General features: G+C 33.5%; 1 protein-coding gene across 1 annotated transcript in view; it reads right to left on the bottom strand.

Annotated features, from left to right (window-relative positions):
* LOC113494143 overlaps positions 1-17,689 on the bottom strand; it is a 127,504-nt gene extending 109,815 nt beyond the window's left edge. Inside the window, exon 1 of the mRNA XM_026872332.1 lies at positions 16,786-17,689. The gene's annotated coding sequence lies outside the window, so the exon portion shown is untranslated. The remainder of the gene's footprint in view (positions 1-16,785) is intronic.
* Between the last annotated feature and the right edge of the window lie 4,199 nt (positions 17,690-21,888).

Below are 21,888 nucleotides of genomic sequence, written 5' to 3'. Positions count from 1 at the left end.
AAACACGATAGTGATTATCGTCGTGTTTGACACCATTTACTACGATTTGACAAGTTTTTGTAACTAGAAGTTCTAAGTTTTGCTAAATATAGTTCTTTGTATTACTGAATGTATAAGTGTAGTTTAGGATATTAGCATTTCCAAACATTTTTTCTTGGCATGGAATAATTTTAAAATATATTTTTTTATACGAAACAGTCTGCTTATAATCAACTTCAACAAATCTGTCTTCAAAGTTATGCCACGTGTGTTCTTCTATTCAATAAAAAAAAATGGCACCTTTAGTGCCACCAAAAGGTTAGAGCAGATGTTTAGATCACAATAGACAACCCTGTAACAACCCGTGAAACATCAAAATCAACCATATTGCACAAGTAATTAAGTTCAAATTACAATTTCTATCACAACAGCTGATTCGGTCCATCTGTTTTTAACACTCATAGAATTATAAACTCTATTGCGAGGTGTATAAGTGATATAATAGCGAAAATGTAATCTCCAGATGTGTTTCTAGCGCGTGCCATGCAGTTTAGAAAAAAAAATACGTACAATAAGTATTTGTAACAGAAATTAATAATAGTTTCCGTCAAATGTTTCTGCTCATGTTACTTTTAAAACACAACTGACTTGGCAAACGTTGTTTTGAAATGTGATTTTTTTTCTAGATAGTTTTTTGGTGTTAAAGTGCAATACAAACGAATAAAATAAATTAAATGTTAGGTGAGGACAGCCCTTAACACTTAAGGGTATGCAAAATACATAGGCGTGTCATTTGATCCCATTTGGCTCAGTCGTTTTAATTTGAAGTCAAACTTGTCAACATAATTTGATATTTATAAGCCTTTATATAAAGTTCTTTTTGAATTGCTGTTAGCGATATATTTCAATTATATATTTATTTTATGCATGTATTTATTAAAAAAATACATGCCCTAATCCCATTATTTGCTATACAGATTACCGAGTATCTGCTATACAGTATACCTATAGCTTTTACTCCTCAAAGTTGAGAGCAAAATTAATCGCATTTCAACAACTAACGCCGACTAATCACTAACTAATGTATTTTTAATTACAGATACATCTTCATCTTGTTTAATATTATAATTATAAAGGTTTCTTTTACAACAATTATTCCCATAATACACTACACGTTTTTTACTCCGAAGTAATTTGCACTTGTACAAGTCATTTAATGATACTGAACGATTAAAAAATCAAAGCAACTCCTTTGTCATCACTAAATCCTCTTTTCCAGAACCTGTTTTCGTCAAAATCCAGCCGAGACACAGTTTACAGGCATGCATATTGATAAGCCAGGCCACCATAATCCAGCTTGCCTAATATGCAAAACGCGGAGCCCTGACCCGATGCTAATGTTTATGTACCTCATTAAGCTCACACTTTCTCCCATATTATAATGCGCAGATGTCATACGCATGTTTATGGTCATGCAATATTGATGCTCGCACGGTATTTTTGACCGACTTCAGAAAGGAGAAGGTTTTTACTTCGCTTACTTGGTTTTACTAAACGGATAGATTATGACTGGTATACGTAAATTTTGCATATGATTTGATTTTTGTTATGCCTCCCGTGACACGCCAAACCATCTGAGTGCGACGTCAATTTGATCCCCGAGTAGGACAAGCATTTGTGTGATACACGAATGCTTGTCCCGCGTCTGAGTGTCTTTGCGCATGTCTTTTTTATTAACGAACGAAAGAAAGAAACGGTCTCCTGACAGAGTCCTGAATTCTCTACACCTTATGAGAGAGTAAAATCAAAATAAATAAATTTCAAATAGACCGTTTTTCAGGTACTTTTAAAACGTTACAGTAGTGACTCTAGTTACACGTTTCCAAAGTGTCATTCTTGTGGAAAAGTCGGGAAACTCCATGACGGGCAAGAAACTCCACAAGAACAAAACTAACAAATCCATATCTTAGTACATTATTTAACTGCGTTTGACAGATTAGTTTGCCCAACACGCACATTTCAAAGGCTTGACGACAGATCGTGAGAGATCACGCCAGGTTTGACACGAGATGTTTCAGGTCAATAACCTTCCGTTTCCTGTCCAAGTTTAGAAGATAAAGAATAGAATTTGATGTTGTACTAAATTAAGACATTTCCTGGAGCCGATGTGAATGAAAAACAGAAGCTTCTGTTCAGAAAATTTTGTAGTCTATCAAAAAGAAGAATTACACGTAAGGTTTCTAGAATTGGTTTGAATCCGTGAAACCTAGAGTCACACGTTTTAAAAATGGCTGAAAAAAGGGGTTTTGAAATTAAAATTATTGATTTTGATCTTTAACAAACTGGATTTTCTTGAAGAGACGACGATATAATTTTGTAAAAAGTACCACGAAGGCTTTTGCAAATGTGGGAGAGGGACAACGCCTTACGCTTTGTATACCGCCGTCTATGTCTTGACAACACTCTTCCTCTCCACCCAACATACCCACTATCTTACATCAACTATCCAATCGCCACAGCTTGAACTTTCCAACGTAACAATTACATACGTACTAAGTATAATACCGCCACAGACTGAATAAGAAAAAGAACAGACCCTATAATTTATTGCCACAGACATTCAAAGATAGATAGGGCGATATCAAAAAGAACTGCCTATTTTATAAAGATCACAATAATATAAATCGCTATTCTAATTAACAGGTAATGCGACCCGAGCGAGCCTTCCCCTGTACCACGATCACTTAAAATAGTACTCTTTCTTTTGAGCGAGAGGGACAGCGCTCTACAATACACATAGCTGTATCTCGCTTCCATAATACCAACAGTTCTTCTTTAAGACTTCATGGTAGGTGCACTGATCTTGCCGATAGACTGAACGAAATAAAGTAAATGCAATACACACGCGATCACGCAAAAGTGGAGCGTTTATAAATTAATTGTGTTGGATTATATTATTAAGATGCTACGCCTAGAGCATAGGTTGTAATCGTAAATTAATCTGTACAACTATTTTTGTCTTAAACAGTTAGTAGTATGCAATATGTAGCCATTTTGAGCATGAGAAATACCTCTTTCATATTTTCAAGGAATTTAACCCATGTGTCATAGAGGGTTCGTCAAGTTACATGTGCAAAGACACCCGGACTTAGAAAAACTATTGTTAGATGTAACACAATAATGCTTGTCCTACGCAAGAATCGAACCAGCGATACTTCACGGACGGTTTGCCATTCGCTTCAAGACTAGAAAAGACTTTAGTTAGTTATTATAAAAAAAACAGTGTAATTGGTCATAGCTCATCCAATTTTAGAAAGTATTTTACAAATGAATACTAAACATATTTAGGTAATTTCTGTGTTTTAAATAGAGTACATTCAAAATAGAAAAATAAATGTCAAAGTTACAGAAATGCCGGTATAATCTTGTAAAGATATCGTATTACATCCATGTGTATAGAATTCTTAAGCATACATACATTATCTTACAAATCTTCGAAGGAATCCAAGAAACACGTATTTAGCAATTCTACTAAAACATTACCTACAAACATTAAGCACATTTCTGCATAAATATTACAAAAAAAACTTCATCATTTTTAACCGACTTTAAAATAGAGGAGATTCTCAATTCAACCTGTTTTTAAAGTAATTCTTTTTATGGTCTCGCAGAAAATAATAAATCAAAGTCGAGGTTAAGCAAGATTGGTATGGTCATAAATTGGATAGGTGTCTATTTCCGTTTGACAATTTTCTTCGATGTCGCGATTCCAACGCGCACTTGACTAGTTTTATTTTACTTTGTACAAAGTGCATAATAAAATAAAGGTGTTAGTTTATCAAAATATCTATTAACACAAGCAGTAAGACATTGAAACAATCCATTTCTTAACTTACAAAACATTATCCGTTTAGCGCGCAAAAAGTCTTGATCTGCGATGGACTGAGCCGGAGCCAAGGTATAGGCACTTGGAGAAGGTTAACTTGTAAACGTCCGTGGAAGATTGGAACGTAGTGTTTATTTGAAAGACATAATTAAATGTGTGATTTATTCCTCGATTTTTTCAGATTCCGATGTTAAAGTAGTAAATATTTTCTTTTTTTTCTGTTTTAAATACTGGACGGTATAATCTTTTCTAATCTTCTTTTAGTTCTCTCTGTCCCTAGGTATTTACAGCCCTCTAGGCCAGTGGGATTGCCCGAAAGGATTACTGCGATCCCTATACACAGAAGGCAAAGCAAGGATGGGTTTTAAAAGTGAAAAAAGCCCCCCCCCCCCGTTTTCTCTCGTTTCTTTAGAAGATGCTCTGTCTCCAAATTTCTATATTGTTTTCTGTGCTTTACGTGCCATATAGGGCTATGTGTTTGAAGTGTTTGAAGTTTTCACTGTTCATATTGCATATTGTAGTGTACCTCTACACCACTAACTCATCTCCACACTGGTACTTCTGTGTCACCTGGCCAGTGCCCCGCAACATCTGCGCCCCTCGGAATGTCGCACCGCCGCGGGCGCACATTACGACAACACACGCTCGCTACATTTTATGCTATAATGGAGCTCTTTGAAAAATAGACGACGTTTAACTATACTCATGAAAATGTCTCGTTTTTTTCTAGCTGTTCTCCTGATATTTTTGTACTTACTAAGTGATTTTTGCGTTGAGGTTTGGTTGAGTTATTTTTAAATGAAAAAAAAAGTACACGAATAATGTGAGGAGAAAGTTTTGTTTAAAAGTACGATAACACAATACCTTAATGATTAATGAATTGCATGTACTACTATTTCCTTAAAAACTTTGCTTTGCAACCAAAAAAAATAGGCTTTAAAATTTAAGTTTTATTCATAATAAAAAAATCCCAACAACGTGACCACATTTATAAATACCTGTAAATATATTTTCATATAAATTAAAAGCTAATATATCAAACTAGAAACGGGTTATTTATAAACATAATTACTGAGACATAATTTATTCTCTTGTAGTGCCATCATAAGATGAGAGACATAGTAATCTTGTCTCTGTAGAAAATAATTCTAAAATGACAGTGTAAATAAATACCACTACTACGAAAACTCGATTGCAAATCAATAATCTTTCATCAACGTGAGAAACACGTGAGTTTTTCACAAAACATTTCATAGGTAGAATTGTTTGTTTAAATTGAAAGAATATAATTGAAGTACGATTAAGATACTTGTATTTAATGTTTTGTCCTTTGAAAGTGAGTAGAAAAACTATTTGTCAAAACATAGATAGATCACGAACTATGTTTCACAATACGCACACGTGCACTCTAACTGTTTGGCAATAGTTATTTAAATAGACGATATTGTTTTATAAACATTTAAGCCATTGTCATTATTAGAGCAATTTATTCTAATAATAATTTCTTGTACAAAAAAATATCTCGTCTTACTGTAGACATAACATGACTATTAAATGAAACTTAATTGTGTAGAAAATACGTTTAAAACAAATAACATTACAATTTTGGAAATAATTTCTCCTTTTGTTCCAACAACTTTTGAGTGATACTTAATGATAATGATAATAATGATAAAACTCACAAGTGAGAATCATTCGAGTTCCTATAGTATCAACCACAACTATTTAACATGGCGTGTCCTATCCTGCTATAAATAAAAAGCCTTGTACTCATTTGCATTAACACTGAATATTATGACAATAAGAAAAAGGAATTATTAAGATATACTAGAAACAAATGGACAGAGAGCTCTTTACATGACTTGAGGGTACATGGACGTTTTGACAGTTTATTTCTTTCTATAAACAGATTTACTAAAATTATAAAAGAATTATCCTTAACCGGCCGATTGCGAGTCGGACTCGCGACACAAAGCGTCTCGTACAAATAAGATAAGGTTAGGTGACAATTAAATTTGTGGATTGTCTCAAATTCATTTGCTACAGACACCCAAAATCCAGGTCGTAAATTTGATGGGTGACCAATTCTGTTTGAAAAATTATTTTCCCTTGAAACCCACCAAGTCACAAGTATTTCTCGCACTTGACCGATTTCTACATAGACTCAATCTTCATAATAATCATAAATAGGTACTCCCATTCACCGAAACGAACACAATACTTACCCATTAACGAAACAAAAGTAAATACAAAAAAATGTCTAAACACAATAAGCTTAAAGCGAATCTCTTCCAGCAAATACCAAGTCCAGTGTCTTCGCCATCGTTATTAGCATAGAAATCAAATTAAAACGCATCTGTCGGCCGAAGTCCTATTAAAAACTTATCTTATTTTAGAAATAACAAGGCTTCGACCCCGTACCACAACACCTCGAAATATCACAATTGCACTTATTAAAGCGAGACACCGCTCTACGCAATATTACGCGCTATTTCACTTCCACAATTAGAACTGTCTTTGTTGAGATTGCGTGGTACAGGGTCTACATATTTTCTGATAGAAAAAATTGTATATTACGCCTAGCTACAGCCCAGCCTTTGATTATAGACGATAATTTATATTTAACTAGTTTTTGCTGGTCTTCTTTTGCGTTGGAAATCCCATGGGAATGGAAATACGGGTACTTAAAAAGTACTCTTAATACAACTGGGTAATTAAGACATTATGCAATTAACTTCTTATGAATTTAACTGCACATATTTTAGTTTTAGGATATGTAAGGATAAAATTCATGTATGTAAAAGCAAGTTTTATTAAAATATTTTCTACTCAAAAACTTTTTCGGACTTTCTTTCAGTTTGTCTATTTTCCATGTACGTATGTACAGAAAAAACTTTGTATACGTAGGTACTTACAACTAGGTTAACTAATAACTAGATGAAGGAAAGATTCGATAAAAACCACATTAAGATATAGAGACCCAAGCAAGAGAAATTATGTTTAAAAAGGTACAAAAGTATTGTTTTTTAGATACGAAAAATATTTTTACCAACACTGTTTTATCTACTGATAATTAAAATCACAATAGATATAAATTATTTCCTATCCTACTACTATTATAAAGGCGAAAGTTTGTAAGTATGGATGTATGGATGTTTGTTACTCTTTCACGTAAAAACTACTGAATGGATTTGAATGAAACTTTACCACAATATAGCTTATACATCAGAATAACACATAGGTTACAATTTTTGAGGTTTCTAATGTGAGGTCGTAAAAACATCCTACAAGATAGATAGAAGGCAGGTATAAATTATAACTTATATCTTCTAACCACGCGGACGAAGTCGCGGGCAACAGCTAGTTCTATATATGTATGTACGTACTAACCTCCTATTTTAAAAACCATACGTACTCACAAAGATATAAATAGCACATTAAAATAATTAACACATTGAAACAAGCCCGTAGAATGTTTCTAGTCGATCGCCTAATTATCAGAATTTAAATATTTGTCACAATGACAACACTAGTTCGACGACCTTAAAGCGTTGACAAAAACCGGAATTTCACGATTTTTCGTACAAATAAAATAAATTACTTCGCATTCATTTAGTTTCTTAGGATTCCGCGGAACTGTTCCTAAGGTTTCGCTGCCTATCCGTCTGTCTATCACTATACATGTATATAGTGAACCGTGATGATAGCTACGAGTAGAGTTGAGATTTTAACCGATGTTGTGTCTCTTTTACCACTAAAACAGAAAATAAAATCGGGGCTAAGCAACAGATTATACTATCATAAATTTGGTGGTCCCCAATACATCCTACGCAATTATAAACGCGAAAGTTTGTATGTATGGATTTTTGTTCCTGTCACGCAAAAACCACTGAACGGATTTCGATGAAACTTGGTGCACAGATAGTTTATATCCAGGGTTAACACGTAGGATAGACTTTTTAGCCAGATTTTTTGGTCCCGTAGTTCATTTTCGATTTGTAGCCGCAGGTAACACCTAGTACCCAAATATTTATTTCGCCTATTTGTACGGGACCCACAGTGTCGAAACCGAATCACACTTAACCAGGATTTATATTTTAAGTATTTTATTGAAGTTTATTATTGAATGCGGTTTTGTTAAATTTTTATGAGTAATACTTAATATATGTTTGTTGAAGGTGTGTTTTCGTGCTTTTGTTCAACTTATCTTTTATTTTACGATATCATTCATTGACAACGTCATTGTAAATTGTAATGAAGTTTTTAAAACCTGCTTTGTTATCTGGTATTAAGATTTTGAGTCACTACGTAAACCAATATAGTTTTTAGTAAAATCTTATTTCTCTTTATATTTGTGATTGTACATATGTCACTGAACTCCTCCTAAATGGGCGGTCCGATTCGAATGTTTTTTGTGTCTTTGGGTGAAACCCTGGATGGTTAAGATTCACAAATCACCAGGCAGGCGCGCTGGTTTGAAGTTCGCTGCATCAGTTAGTTTCTTATAAAATGTATAAAAGGTAATCAAATGTATTTTTTATGTCTCAAACTATAAATCTAGGAAGATCCATATCTGACATAACATAAACTAAGTAGGTATATCATACTAATATTGATTTGATTTTTAATAAACCTTTCTTTCAGATAACACAGACAATTTATTCCAAAATCGCTTAGACAAAGGTTGGCCAAACTTACTATTGAAATGGTTAGAAACTAAAGTAAAAAAAAACGAAATACCGTGTTACATTTCACACATAATTAAAAATAAAATACCTTTTAACCATTGAAACATCATTCAGTGACTTGCTAATTAACTTTTAAAAACTCGACCCATCTTCTCAAAAAACATTCATAAAACCCTTTAAAAAAATAAGTCATACATACATACAAAACAACACACAATCTTAAGACAGTTACATCATAGACTACACTTCATAATAAACTCATATGTAATACCGAGTTTATGGCCGACATAATTTGCATAAACCACGCAATTTTATTGCAGCTGTAAAAACTACGACCAAATGAAGTTGATCGTTTGATGAGTGGACTTGTTTACGATGATAGTCCCTATCTTAGGTCTGTTAATGATCTAGAAATGCGAAGACTCTGACTACAATAGTGGAATCAACTGATTTGTTATTGACCTAACTCTAATTCTTTTTTTTTATAACGGCTACCGCATTAAGGGATTAAACCCTTGTGTCGCGGGAATTTCACGAAACATTCAAGTCACATGCACAAAGACACCGAGGCTCAGGACAAGCATTCGTGGATCACACGCATGTATACGTGGGGATCGAATCCGCGACATGTCGCGCTAAGGCATGGTGGCATCAACCACTCGGCTATCCGTGCAGTCTTTCTGGGTATTTTACTTTCATTCCCCTTTAAAACTTATATGCCTTTAGTGTTATTCAATAAAGCCTGTTTTTCTGTTTCTCAATTTCCTATCCTTGTATAGGAAGGGGTGAAAATTGCTTGAAAGATTTTTTATCTTTCATTGGCAACTAGAGCATTTAGTATGGCCAGCGTAAATGAAACCATTGTCTAGATAATTTAATTAATATTGAAAGCGTTCCTCTCGCATGCAAATTGGGTGCAATAAGCGCAAGTTCAAAATCGATTTTAATACCATGAATAAAACAAAAAAAACACCGATTACAATACAATATTGAACCGTCTTAAAATCCAACATATGTATGAAAAACAACCTAGACATATCATTGTAACAGGATGCAACGAGGCCGCATAATGTGTTTCAATGATTCGCAAACATGCAACGCGTAACGTCAGTTACTATAATTCCTAATGAAGCACTACGGTTTTTTATAAGGAAAACTGCCTAAATGATCTGAAATATTCTACTATTATAATACCTAATTGTTTTCGTACTAACTTTTTCGGCTTCAAATATTAGTTGGAAAATATCAGCACGAAAGGAGATAAACGATCCCTACATAATTTAATTCAAGTATTTACGTACCTTTAAAATTACGCAATTTTTATGATAATGAATTTTTCCTTTACACTAATACACAGTATAAGGCTGAAGAGCTTGTCTTGTCGTCGAAAGTCTTCGATTTTTTCAGTCTTTGATAGCCCATTTATTAAAAACTACTCATCCAAACTTGATGAAATTGTTCTGAGACCAAATGACAGCTCTTTCACGTCAAATGAAAAAAAACATCAACAAATTTGGTTCATCCAGTCCGAAGTTCTGAGGTAAGAAACAGAAAGACTTTTTAAAGTCGATTAATTTAGATTCGTCTGCATCTGACCATCTCACGGCAGGACCAACGCTTCCTTACCTAAAGACCTGTTGATTATACCATTACATCATAATAATAACACATTTTCATTCAAAATAATAACCAAATAAACAGCATGACACTTATATCTAGAAAACCAGTCTTTGGAGTTGGCATTGGAGATAATTTGTCACTTAACCATGAGAACCTCTTTGTTTTGATTCGAGGCGTGAGGTGCGCACACGCAACTGAATTATAATAAATGTTAGGAACTAATAGATAATGGATAATCAGATGAATTTGTGCTACTTTGGGGTGTTGTTTTGTTGAAATCTTTAAAGGTATTAAGTGTCACATGAGTCAAAAGTCTAGCATTTTGACTCAATCGTTGAACTGGGCTTCCAGCCCGGAAGTAAAAAAAAATACTAAAAATAGAAAAGTACTCTCAAAACAAATGATTAAGAGAAGGGAGGAGTTTATTTTAGATATTTAGAATAAAACAAAACCCCTCGAATAGGATATCTAAATAATGAAGATATGTAGAAAAATAACAAAACAAGTGGCATTGATCACCACGTCAACCCAGAGTACTCGACGTGTCTGAAGCCGAGTAGGAGAAGCATTTGTGTGATATTCGAGTGCTTATTCTTTAAGTTAAAATGTTTTGTGCAAATAATTTAACTTCACACACAATGGTCAAAATTTCTTACAGTGAAAACGCTTTTATAAAAAAAACGAGTTCAGTACAAAAGTTTTGACTGAGAAGTCCATTTATAATATTCTAGAAACCAAATCACTGTCTTAAAATGTAGTTATATTGAAATTGATTAATGTACAGCAGGGTTCCCGAGACCCGCCTCGGAGATCCATTTCAAAACTAAATTGGCTTTATTCTTAGAAGATACAAGTGCAAATTAGGTTTTAAACATAATAGGATCGTTCTGATTCCTTGAAGACTGAAGTGGGTAATTTGAATGGATCGTTCACGATTTCTTACAACTTTATGAGATCCTGGTACTCTTAAAGGTAGAGCTGAAACTAAGTTTCTATTTGTTAGAATTTCTAGGAAATAATTTTAATTTCTGACTTGCTGTTTTTTTTACTTCTTATTTATAAGTTTTTTATTAAAAAATAATTGAATGAGTAGCAGAACAAAGTTAAATAAAACGTAATAACAATAAATAGTTCATTTCGGAAATAATTTGTCACCAGAAATCATAATATATTACATTGACAAAATAGACTCATCTATTTTGATAAGATTTTTCAATAAGACCCTTTATCTGCCATCTCTATTTAAAAATTTCACTAAGGTGGATTCGCTCGTAAATATTATGGGTATTTGCAATTCTTTGCAGCCTATTATTTAAACCAACACGCATTTGATTCTTTTCCACTAGAAACCCTCCCTTGCGTTGATTCTGCCTCCAATAGACTGTCCCTTAACTTATCTAAATGCACCAAGTGTGAGTTATGGTAAAAGATGACATATCATCACGTATAAAGTTTTAAACCACCCCACCAACGTATGACATTATTTCTCAGAAACCATTAATAAAATGGTATGATTGTGAGTGAATTTTTAAATTCTAGGCGCGGTTGCATGCTCAGACATATGACTAATTGCTTCTTAGAAACGTTACACGTATGCGTATGTAATTATGATTTTAATGAGCATAGCTCTTGGTCTAGACAATGCAGGTTAAATTTTATGTATTAAGAACTGAATGACAGTAAATTCAAACTTTTAATATGTATTTAAGAAAATTCCGCGTAAGTTCAACTGCGGAGCTTTATAAATTCTTTGCAAATTCGTCTCGATTTTCGATTGTCCTATTATCGAAATTCATAAAATCTATCGCAAATTGATACTCGAACTTAAGAATCTAGATGTTTCTAAAAATAGACTTGTTGTTGCTAGAAATAGACTTAGCAGTTACAAAGATGGATAGCAAACTGAATGCTTGTCATATGTCTGGATGTCTTCATGTGAGTTGAATGTTGTGAAACACCCCGTGATATAAGGATTAAACTAATTAGTAAGGGCGTATTTAAAAAAAAAAAGCTATGCACAGATTTAGTTTCAGGAAAAACATGCTTTATTCAAATTCCTAACTGCAACTTTCCGAAGAATAACAATCAATTCCTTAAGTGAGAGAGTGGTCTATAATCTACAAGAAACAGGAAAGTCACCTTCTGATACCATTCAAATGGGATCTCTGAACTTAAGGCATTTTTTGTATGCATCTATAGTTCGGCCTTGCCCGATGATTCCTTAGTGGAATTCCCCACGAGATAAAAAAAAAACTAAAACAATAGAGGCGACCGTATAAATTTGATTATCTGTTTCAAGCGGATCTTGGGAGAAAAAATGCGGTGCTTTTTAATGTTTTTGAAGAGTAAAAATTGTTGATATTAAACGTAGAGTAGAATGTACGAGAGATATTGAAAAAGTATAGTAATTGTTAGTTCTAGGAATTGGATTGGCAAAACATCAGTCTGATGCTATAAAAATATCGATTTCGTTATTGAATTGTTATTATTTTAATGAATGGTCACTTTTTATAATTTACTTATTTAAGAGAATTAACTAGACTTCCATCGGGCAAAAAACAGTTAGATTCAATTTCGATTTTTCGAATAATAAGTCACATCTAAGTGAAAAATAACAAATTAATAAACAATCCCTCTACAGCAAAAACTTATGGGAATTATAAAAAAACAAGCATTCACATAAAGCTCCGATATTATCAGTACAAAACAAAAAAGCAATTATCTCACCCCTATTTTATTCAACATGGACATATTGCACACATCTGGCAAACCCCCATAGTTCACAAGCGTGACGGTTGCTTATGGAGGCATGCAGTGAACTAGTTGAGTCCCGCAGTTTTACGTGTAAACCGAACTTATCAGGAGAATAAATAATACTTGGACAGACAACGCGTGACCTACATGAACTCCTGTTAGGTTTTTAAAAGACATTTATTCATCAAAATTGGAACTCAAAAACTAAAACTGTTGATTGTAAATGCCGAATGCAAGGATAGCATATGGTTAAGATGTCTTAACCGATGATCGTACCAAATCCACTGTGCTCCACGAACGCTTGTTCTAATTCTGTCGTCTCTGCGTATGTGATTTGAATGTTTGTGTAACCCACCGTGATATAAGGATTATTCATCAAATGTCAACCAGCAAAACTTCACGGTTTAAACAAATAATTTGAAAAACTGCTTATCAAATTACTTTCTCCAAATCCTATACCTAGTTGTTACCAGGCAAAATCCTGTTCCAGGGTTCCAAAAGTTGATCAAACTTACAACTACTTTAGGACAGGTATATATATAATATATATCGTGGGACAACTCACACACGGTTATCTGACCCCAAGCTAAGTAGAGCTTGTGTCATAGTAACCAGACAACTGATAAACTAATATTTCTAAATACATCTTAATTTATGTATATAAATCTCGTGTCACAATGTTTGTCCTCAGTGGACTCCTAAACCACTTAACCGATTATAATAAAATTCGCACACCATGTGCAGTTCGATCCAACTTGAGAGATAGCATAGTTTAAATCTCAAGTTATAGTCGCAATTTCTTCTAACCACGCGGACGAAGTCGCGGGCAACAGCTAGTACTTATTATAGATAAAATACACCCAGACACCAGAACAACTGATCATATGCTCATCACACAACATTTGTCCTGGGCGAGAATCGAACCCACGACCTCCGGTACAGCAGTCAAGGTCACTAACCACTAGACTAACAGGCCCGTCAAGCAAAATATCTAATTAACACCATAAGTTACTAGCGTGACAAATTCGTGACAGTACACAGTAAGTATGTGTAATGCTGTCGTCCTTCAAACACGCGATTAAAAACAAAATATTGCGTGACAAACCTCTTTGGTTGAGCGGTTATAAGTACGGATGTCTAAGTAGTATAATGGGTTTTTCTGTTAGGAAATACTAAGTTATATCCTAGGCTAAAGTTTTATGGCTGGAAGTGTTCTAGTGGATGTGTGTACGGTACCTTTACGGAACTTCTTTACATTTCCTATTATATAACGAGCAACAAACTAAACGCAAGTTTTAATATTTCTGGATAAAAATGACTCCTTAATCAAATTCTATACCTTTGGAATTTCGCTTTTCTTAGCTATGTTGTAAGTGTTTAAAATACTGCTGGAGTATTTAACCAGAAGGGCAAGTCTCTAATAAGGTACTAGCTGAATCTGAGTACTTCGAACCAAAAAACAGTTGATGATGATAGTACAGACAAACATTCCAAAATAAATATATCAAGCTATTTAATTAAACTGCCCTCGTCGTTAGAGGACTAAGGACGAAGGGCGGAATGAAACTAAGCAATACCAGATAACTAGTGTGACATATTATACCTAATAGTGGTTTAAATAGCTATTTATTTAAATTGCGACTTTGTGTACTAGTCAATTTAAATAAATGCAGTTGAAAAAAAAATGATTTTCCTGTCTCTTTTTGTGAAAACATGAGGTATGAGTTAAAAATTTCACTTTTTGGTATATATATATATTTACTTCCTCTATATAACAATTTCTCTTTTATTCCGTATTTTTAATTATTCAGTCAGTTTTTTTTATAAATTTAATTAGGCTTACGTAAACCAAATGTATTGTACGGTAAATTAATATATTCAAATATAACAGAGCTAATATTTAGACAATCCAATTAAAAGTATCTCCATTTTGTCTTTTCAATTTAAAATTTAATTCAATTTAAATTATTATGGCAAAATGATTGATGTTATTTAGGTTTACTGTATCCAATATTCAGGATTTTTGCAAGTCAGGCGGTGATCAATATGGCCGAGATTTAAGATCTAGATTATTTTGTTTCTCATCATATCGAGGCGAGCTTAAATCTCAAAAAATCTAGTTGTCGAGTTTACAGTAAATCTGTGATTGAATGAGTAGTTGCGAAAGTAAGTCAAATAACGAAGTGTAGAGTACTTAATATCTAACAAGTCAAAGCTGTGTAAAGAGAAGGTAATTTAAACACAAGTACAGTATGGATAATTATAAGACAGTCAAAAATGCATCGATTTCAATGTCAATTGGTTTTTCCTAATAGTGGTTTCACTGTCCAAGTTTATAGAAGAAAATCTTAATCTGAAATAAAAGATCTACAAGTAATCTTAAAAAGGCCTTTAGTTCAGCTGTAAGATAAAAAAATTCCAGTATTTTAATACGAACAGTGGACTCTACCTCCAACAGTTAATAATAATTAATAAACAAAATAATTTCCATTGTTAATTAATGAATGTTCACATCAAAACTACCAATGACATTGACCCAAAAACAAATGAGTGACGTCATGAAATAATTGCACCGGAGTGTTTAGGAACTTTAAGTACCGGAATCTCGAACACACAACACACGTAATTTAGTTAATAGTCTCTTAAATCTTGTGCTGCTATTAGTTGTCGTCTTTTATCATATAGTCGTGATCAGTAGATGTGACACAAAAAGGCTCTATAAATGAAGGGTAACTGCCCCACTGCAAAGAGACGAGAGGAGATCTTGCATAGAGAAGGATCAAGATTTATCTGATCTCTACTTTTTTAAGAGTGAAGAAGCTTCAACTCAGTTAAGGCAGGAACTTAAGTACCTTTCCTTTAAAACTTCATGAGAATCTAAGCCTAAGAATTCAAATATAGTCGGGAATCTGTTTCAATTTTTACGTGTTTAATATTTCTCAATATATCGTATCTAATACGTACTTGTTTTGTTTTAATTTCCATATTTAAGAGAATGAATTTTGTATAGACGTCATCAATTCCTCGAAAAGCTTTTAAGATCAATTTGAGAGTCAATAACCAACACCTTTAGGCATCCAAAAATAAATCGATAATAAATAACATGAAACTTAGGTGTTAGTTTTATGCGGTCGATTTCATTTATTTACGAAAAGACCTTAAAGTTGACAAATTATTAGCATAACAATAACTTTGAATTTATATGTATTGGACACTTCAGACTCTACAAAACTTTAATAGCCTTTAAAACAGAATAACAGTTCTTAGCGAACCATATAAACCCCTTTACATAATGACTGACTTAACAATCTTTACATCGCAATTCACTTAATCGTTTCGCTTTATCCAGTCTTGCGAATGTGTGAGTAATCACGCTTAAATAATTCACGCTAAAGTGCCACTAAAAATCGCAAGTACGCTGCAACTCTTACACATTAAAGAAAGCTGCGATTTTTAATCGTAAAGCAAGGAAATCATGGTGTAAATCTCACATAGTAATTTAAGGTTATGGCAATCGTTAATGTAGAGTTTGCAGCCTTAAGGCTTAGCACCGCGAACTCTATTTACAGACAGTGGTCTAGTTCGTCGACATTCACATTTTCTTCAAAAGCAACCAACATTCCTCAGGCAAGGCCGGAGAGATTGACTCTACAAAACATAATCGAATTACAAAACAAGGGTCACCATTCTATCAAATTCAAATTCATGTTGCTCAATAATTGTTGACAAATGGTCCCTAGTCGCAGAATGCGATCCGCCTTGCAAAACCCGCCTAACCCTTTCGAAAAGAACTTGAACCGCTAAAATAGCTAACAGTCATAGAGCCCTTCTCAACTCGGTCGTATTACAATTGCTTACCTTTACAAAATCAGCGTTCCTCGGCTCGCGCATTTATCCAAGCATTAGTTTGAGGCACTGCGCTATCAATTAAAACTAAAAAATTCACGCCAAAAAAACGTTGGGCACAATTGTGTAACACTGTTTCCGAACGCACGGCGATATTTTGCAATATCTATACGGGCGACACGTCCGCGCCCCGCGACGTCTTACGCATAACTGGCGGCTTGAGAGCGGAAACTTGTTCGGTGGGTTTGCGCCCGCGCACCGAACGGATGGTCCGGTTTACGCTTGCGTTTCGTTACCTAGCCTTTTGTCATACGAATAAATTGGTAGATATCGGATAAATAAAATTATGTAATATTGTATTTGACGAGTGAGTTAGCGTGTTATACATAAGTTACCGGTGTGAGTGAGAAATGGAGTGAGAATAATTTTAATAAATACTGTATGGTGTTTCAGATAGTAAAAGTGTATGCAAAGCTTATGTTTTGGGACGGGCAGGCGACTTTTGTCCTTGGTGACTAGACAGGATAGTTAGCATTGCTTTGACATAGTTGTTCGTATTTCCAGCGCTGCTATTGATAGTAACAATCGATTTCACGGTGTGTCTTGTTTCGTCAAATGTTCAACAGTTCAACATGTCGAAATTAGAAACGACCTGTTTTATGCGTAAGGTTTGATATTTTATGCTGTCACATTTTAAGCGTGGTGATCGATGCTCTATCCTTATTTGAGAAAAGCTAATACACAGCGTTTTTTTCGGATTCAATAATGACTTCTCCCTCTTTAGGTTGAGCTGAAGGATGTGTTGAATTTACTAACTAAAGCCCACCCATGTTACTTCCTTTGCCTTATGTATACTTAGACCACGGTCACAGTTTTGAATATTCCTGCTGGGGGTCTTTACCCAACTGTGGAACAATTTCATTTATATGCTTTTTCATAAATCAAAATTTACGCCGTAATAAAAACTTAGACTTTCGTTATGTAAATGTATGTATACAAGTAATAACGTAAATATTCAAATAAATTTGTAATAAAATCAAAGAATATTAATTTAACGAGACTGGAATTACTTTTCTTGATTTATATTTGTTTTAACTGAGTAGAAATGCATCAATTCTCTCTGGACTCCCTAGGATTCCTTTAACCAACCAATACCAATCGGTTTTTTTCAAATCTATGTATGAGAAGGTATAGGTTTTGTTTTCCTTTTCTTCTAAACCTAATGATACAAAACAATACGACCTCCGTGGTCGAGTGGCGTACGCACCGGTTTCAAGGTGTCGCTAGCTCTTAGGTCCCGGGTTCGATCCCCGGTCGGGTCAATGTAAAAATTCACATTTCTACATTGCCTCGGGTCTGGGTGTTTGTGGTACCTTCGTTGTATCTGAATTCCATAAAAGTGGTTTAGCAACTTACTTTGGGTTCAGAACAATGTATGTGATGTTGTCCGCATTTATTTATTTAATACGTTTCCGAATTACAACCACACTCAGTTTTAGATATCGTTAAGTGTCATCCTAAGGTGTAGGATGTTAAAGTCGTAGCACCTCTTAAATTCCCTGAAATATATAAAAAACGATTTACGTGTAATGTAAGGATTAGAAACAATGTTAATACGCAAAATCTAACCCTTAAATGTTTATGGGCGTTACGATACATAAATTTATATTTTACAGTCATGAGTGTTGCTTTCTAATTTCTTATTATTCAATGAAACAGTTCGTCACGGTTTTGCGCGTTGTTCTGTAATACGTGGGTCGCGGTAGGGAATCCATAATGTTGGTATTTAAGGAGGTTACATGTGATAATTTTGTAACGTGTAATTAGGTGATTTGTTGTAATTTTTTATCGAATGATTCCTGTAGAAGACTGAAGGTTATACTTTTTAATAATAAAGAATTGAGTATTGAGTATGATGGTGATATGAATTTATGAATGTGATAAATAAATTTAGCCACAATTATATTTGTCACCCAACCGATCTGTTTACCTTTGCCTTGTTCGTATGGAAGCCACAGAGCTCAATAGTTGATGTATACTACAAATTGAGGGTTCAACAAAACGCTGTTAAAACAAAACACAGTGTGACTTACGAACTCTACATTCTGCGAATTCTAAATCATAAACTTTATAGCAAAGACAAGTCCATAAAACTCTAAGATTACCGTAACACTACTCGCAGCGAATTCCACGCGATAATTAAAAAGTTAAACAGTGCAACATTATTATATAATCGTTATATGCACACATATGTAACATTAAATAACGCACGAATAAAAAAATATGAAGAATATACATGTTAAACCAGTGCGATGTGGACGTGACGCAATAGGCTGGGGGTTTTCCACCACCTCGCAAAGTAAAACCGTTGGTATTGTGAAAAAGAGATGCCGCTATACAGATTGTATAGCGCTGTCCCGCTTGTACAACCACACTTACTTTGAAACGTGTTGGTAGAGTCAAAGTACTTTGAATATTAGCACTTATGTCAGGGAAAAGTGAATAATTAATCATTATTGTTATTTGCTTTAACACACACCGTTCTATCATAAGATTTATAATGCCTTTAATGTTTCGGTACATTGGTTCACTTGTTTGCAGGAGTATTGCGAAAAATTAGTTGATGTTTTGTTTTTCTATTCGAAATTTGTTATGGACACGATACGTCAATGAGTCTTAAGTTTTTTTTTTGACAAAATAATCCAAGACCCAAAAATGTAGAGTCACATTTCTTTAAAAATATATAAAAGTTATTACATTTTAACAAGTTCATCTTGTTTTCGAGAGGCAGATTTTAATGTTACTGATTTCTATGGAAAGTTAAAAACAACCTGATTTTCTTGTACATCAACTTTTTGGGAGATTTTGATATAAACTTATAATGAGACTTCTTAAAAAAAATGCAATTAACGTCATGCTTTCTTTCTTTCATAATTTATGCGTGGTATAAAAGACGAATACATATTATTATACTTTCCGTAGCAGTCTAGATTATATTTTATTTAAATAATTAGATCTTTTAGAATATATATGTATATGTACGGCAATCTCTTATTCAAAGACGTAGGTGTTTGGTCCCTGGACGTATGTTCACTGCGGGGCATAGGTCTCTCCCAAGTTGACTTACTATGTTTAGGCAAAATAGAAAGTCGGGAAGTCGGCATAAATGGAACACATTGTCATCTTTCGTTTGGGGGAGTTTTATGCTAAAGTGGTTTTTTCGTTACCCCTCTCCTTACCCTTTGAATTCACTACTAGATCGATCCTGGTTAAGATCCTGATGACTTAATATAATTATGTTAGACTATATATTATGATAACGACTTTATATATAGACTTTATAGATACTTTAATGAAAAGAGGTATATATTTAAGTATGTAACAATTAAAAAAAACGTAGATGTTAATTTTAACTGATTTCATTTATTTAACGATTCATGTACACTAAAAATTCTCATAAATATGGGATATGAAAATACATGTACAAAGGTACTGCTAATTTCTATAAGAAATCTCTTCCAGCAGACCTGCGAAAGGAGAAGAAAACTAGAAATATAGACATAGGTGCACAAATTTACAAGAGAGAATAATAAGATAATATACTATGTATGGTTAAAGGAAAAGGAATAGGAGAGCAAAGATAAAAATATAGATAATACATACTAGATAGTGACACGAGAAAAACAACATCAAAAAAAAGAAACAAAACAATATTATCTATACTGTCATTTTCAAAACACCCTACCACGGCGACAAGGCGTTAATATATCTATACATAACATAGTATATTCAACCATAGAACGTTCTATAAAATCTATTTCTTACTATGTTATGATCCCTTTACCACCCAATGTAACATTGTATACAGCTATGTAATGCCTACATAAACTATTGTTCCCCAGCAACACGCTACAAGAGAAACTCAGTACTGTAGCAACGAAAGTGTTTGTTATTAAACCACGGTAAATGCCAACATATACTATAGCATGGATATATAGAAACTGGAAGCGACATCGAGTACAGTTCGCCGAATATAGTTGTAGAAAAAATCATTAACATATTACGATTTTTCAATAAAACTATTTAAACTCTTACTAAAAAATATTATTAAAAAGAATTATTAAAGATTTGATAACTTATTAATTAAACGCCTCACTTAGTAAGAGATTTTAGAACAGTAGAATGGGCTTTAACAATATCCGATGTAATATAGATATTGGAAACTCTTTATTTTACTCTTTGATTTATTACTTTGTAGCTTTCTTGAGTCCTTTAACCCGAAATGCGTAACTAAACAATGACTCTCTTTTTACCAAGAACCATCCCCAGTTTTAACTTCATATGAATTCACTTACCTTGAGCCTTGATCTGGTTGATTGATGCTGAAACTCTATCTTTCAAGCATTTTTTATTTAATTAGCTGGTTCCTTCCATACTCGTGACGCTTCCATAAAAACCTGATCATTGTTTCCGTCGATATAAAGGTTTCTCCTGCAAGTGCATCTAGGTGTAATATTAGATTGCAAATTGGAAAATCAACCACAATTTGTGGTAAATGTGACAATACTTATTAGTGTAGGCTGTACCATCGACTGCTGTTAAAATTAATAGAATAACAATGCTTTTCTTTATAAGGAATATTATATTTAGATTCAAAGATAAAATACACTAACTATAAGTGTTTTTGGCAAATAAGTTTTCATTTTGAAAACAATTTCTATTCATTGTTATTTTAATATTCCGTTATCAATCATGTTTCTTAGTCACTAATAATAGTATTCACTGTCTCATACAAAAGACATCAACGAGCAGTTAACATTTGGTCGTTCCTATGAACAGCGCCTCTAGCGGCAAAAAGTAAAAACTATTAAGCGACATCTAGTGTCTAATGGTTGAAACATCAAAACGTTCCGTTACACTTTATCAGGCAAATATAGCTAAACAATGGGTGTTTTAAATAAGAATAAAAATGAAACCTAAATAATATCGATAAATAAACTTTTGAAATCGCTTAGACGTTTCATAATTCAAGATTTTAATTTTATTTCCTGTAGGATTAAAACTTTATTTTGTCAAAAGTTTTTGCTCAAGAATGCGTAGATTAGACTTTTTTTT

This window comes from Trichoplusia ni, chromosome 5 (genome assembly GCF_003590095.1).
Source record: "Trichoplusia ni isolate ovarian cell line Hi5 chromosome 5, tn1, whole genome shotgun sequence".
Lineage (NCBI taxonomy): Eukaryota > Metazoa > Arthropoda > Insecta > Lepidoptera > Noctuidae > Trichoplusia > Trichoplusia ni.
The sequence above is the reverse complement of the archived record's forward strand: the minus strand, read 5'-3'. Positions and strand labels throughout refer to the sequence as shown.